This window comes from Mesoplodon mirus (assembly GCF_964341445.2).
Source record: "Mesoplodon mirus genome assembly, chromosome: 10".
Lineage (NCBI taxonomy): Eukaryota > Metazoa > Chordata > Mammalia > Artiodactyla > Ziphiidae > Mesoplodon > Mesoplodon mirus.
In genome coordinates this window covers 95,740,024-95,743,359 of record NC_138986.1, presented here as the reverse complement: position 1 = coordinate 95,743,359, position 3,336 = coordinate 95,740,024, and the positions used below count along the sequence as shown (strand labels likewise).

Genomic DNA, 3,336 nt, shown 5'->3' with positions numbered 1-3,336 from the left:
GGATAAATCTTGAAAATATTATATTAAGTTAAAGATGCCAGACACAAAAGGGTACATATTGTATGATTCAGTTGATATGAAATGTCCAGATTAGGCAAATCCACAGAGACAGAAAGTAAATTTGTGGTTGCCAGGGGATGGTGGTGGGAAGCATTGGGAATAGAGTTTATTTTGGGGGGTGATAGAAGTGTTTGAGAATTAGTGGCAATAGTCACACAATAGTGTGAATATATTAAAAACCACAGAAGTGTGTACTTTAAAATGGATAAAATGATGAATTTTATGTTATGTGAATTTTAGCTCAATAAAAAAAGAAGAAATCAAAATATGTACATTTTGTTTCCATGTTATCATTTTCTAAGTCCACTGTGTTTAAATGTTTCCACAGATAATTAAATGCATTCAAAAATTTAATGTTCAACTCTCTGATCTGACAAGCAGGAATGCTTCTAGGTACTTCATAATGTTTCAATTTCCAAAAGAATACACTTTACTGAACCTTATGAAATATTTAAAGGGATATAAGACTTTAATATAGAATGTGTTACCTACATAATACTCTACCATGCCATTCATATTCCTCTTGGCAGGGGGCAATCTTCTCCTCAGATATTCCATATAGTCTTAGAAACAGAGGAAAAAAAGGTTAAAATTATGGCCTATTTTCATATAGGTCTAATAGAGTTGGTCAGTATTATCTCTTCTATGGGATATACTTTAAAGGAGAACAATTCAGAATAGCCGAGAATTTTCTAAGCAGCCCACTCCAGTTCTTCTTTAGACAGGCACTTTGCTTCCTTTAAATTGTCTTCAAAAAAAAATTTTTTTTAGATATATATATTTTTAATTTTATTTATTTATTTTTTGCTGCGTTGTGTCTTCATTGCTGTGCGCGGGCTTTCTCTAGTTGCAGCGAGCGGGGGCTACTCTTCATTTCGGTGCGCAGTCTTCTCTTTGCAGTGGCTTCTCTTGTTGTGGAGCACGGGCTCTAGGCATGTGGGCTTCAGTAGTTGTGGCACACAGGCTCTAGAGCGCAGGCTCAGTAGTTGTGGTGTATGGGCTTAGTTGCTCCGCGGCATGTGGGATCTTCCCAGACCAGGGCTTGAATCTGTGTCCTCTGCATTGGCAGGCGGATTCTTAGCCACTGTGCCACCAGGGAAGTCCTCCCCACAAAAATTTTTTTATTAAAAATCGATTTATTGATATGCAAACCAACTGGACCAAACAGGACAAACAGGATAGAAGCAATATTCTAAACAAGCGTCAACTTAAGAGCTCTGATGCCAACCAGGAGGACACCTAAACACAAGTTTAGCATGGGGGTAAGAGTCTATGTCTTCTGGTGAAGGCAAAGCCATTTGGGTGGCACTTCGTAGGAATATGTTTCCACCAGGTCGTCATCGTAAGGTATGTACCACGAGTCTCCAGTTGTTTGCACCATTGTGTCAAAGATGAGAATACGTTGAAAAGTTATTTTTGATCCCGGATGCCTACAAACAATTGCCAGCTGATGTCCTTGCTGCCACTTAAAGTGCAGGTGTTTGGTCTTAGCATCAGGAACACAGGCCTTGTGGTCCCGCATCAGATCTTTTGTGATAAACTTGTAGTGGTTCCCTGAGTGCAGTGTGGCATACAGAAGGAACGGCATCCTCTGAGATGTTGTCAGCAAAAAAAAAAAAAAAAGCTGGCTTGCTTTTTCACATTTTCCATATCTTCCTTCCTCCACCAGGAATTCTGCATTAACATATGCTTCCAGCCCAGGACCAGCACTTGAAGATTCTGCTTGGCTAGTTGAGAGACCACATCCAAGAGAACTTGAGATTCACAAGCTTTAGGAAACATTTTGGCAACATTGAGCTCATCAATGACAGTATCAAAAGGAGGACAGTATTTTACAGAGTTCTGAAATCTCAAGTTCCTGAGGTGCTGTCTTTTGGTATTGGTCACCTCCATCTATCACATCCCTCATGATTTTTCCCTTGAGAAATTCATACTCTTCTGAGCTCAGGTGAATAGACTCTACAGTTTTTCCACAGCCCAAACACTGACGACTTTGCTGGACTGAGGTGAACTGTCCTTTCCATTGTACTCCAGGAACACTTTCAAACCATGCTTTTATACTGTGTGCAAATGACTCCACAGGATATAGCTGATTATTTCTTAGATACAAAAGAACGTCATGTCATTTGTTTGAATGCGATCATCTTTCATGTCTTTTCCAAAATCAAAGAAGGCTTTTAATGTTTCCAACATAGGAAAAATATCATGACCTAACAACTCTTGATACAAATTCCAAGCTACATTTACATCTTGATGAAAGAGGGCTCCCTGGATACAGTCACTTTGGTTCTTTTTTTAAGGAATCATGACTTGTTTGATGTCCTCTAACAGCAGCAAGGCCTCTCTCCATCTGTCTGTATGGATTAATCCCTGATGAGAAGAGTGTGCGCTCCAGATTCTAAATGCTTGTATCTGGCTTTCATGATTTCATGGACATCAATAATTTCTGATGTCTGCTTATGAAAAACATAGAGATACAAATACTTGACCAGCAAATCATAGCCTACAATACCAATGTTTTTTGCAGCTACCTAGGCCAGCACAGATTTGGCCACATCTACAGAAATATGGCATTTAACCATCTGTGAAATGATCCAATTTTCAAAGTTAGCCTTTTCTTTGAAATCTTCAAGTTTATCCCACTCTTCTGAATTCAAAGGTTTTGTTGGGAGTTGAATAATGTTCTTCACAGGTGGCAAGATGTGCTCTTTACTCAGAGGATTCATCTGTTATCTCTTCTTAGCTGCTCCAGCTGCAAACATGTGAGCAGAATCAGCAGAGACTTGCTTATTACTGCCCTCATCTTTTTTCCTGACATATCTGGCTTTGGCAGTCAGCAGATTCATTGCTTTGGTATTTTGTGGAGACACTGTTTTAAGAGAAAACCACTTCTCTTGGTTCCTGATGCCATAACAGTCTTTGCGAAAGAGAGAGAGAGCAGAGTGACCTGGGCCTAGCCCAAGTTATGGGTTGCTCTTCCAAAGTTTAGGAAAGCTTTGAATACCAGTGAAATAGAAAGTCATTATGCAGTTAAGTCAGCACCAGATTGTGAGAGAGATGTTCAAAAAGTCCCAACTTCTACAGCATAATTAAGGGATTTGCGGGTAGGGGGCAGAGAATCGAAACGCAACTTTCTAAAAGATGATTTTCAGCTTCTCACAGACAAATCAAATGCTTTTGGGGTTAGCAGCAACGAAGCTTGGTTCAGTTCTCTCCATTAAACAAGGATATGGGGACATCCAACCTTGGTCACAAGTTCCAGGACCAGGGGACAGA

The 3,336-nt window shown here is 39.7% G+C and overlaps 1 pseudogene across 1 annotated transcript; it reads right to left on the bottom strand.

The window, feature by feature from the left end:
- Positions 1-1,330: 1,330 nt before the first annotated feature.
- LOC309811295 (mitochondrial ribonuclease P catalytic subunit-like) lies at positions 1,331-3,083 on the bottom strand (annotated as a pseudogene). Its single transcript has one exon. The product of its transcript is annotated as a mitochondrial ribonuclease P catalytic subunit-like (transcript).
- Positions 3,084-3,336: the final 253 nt, after the last annotated feature.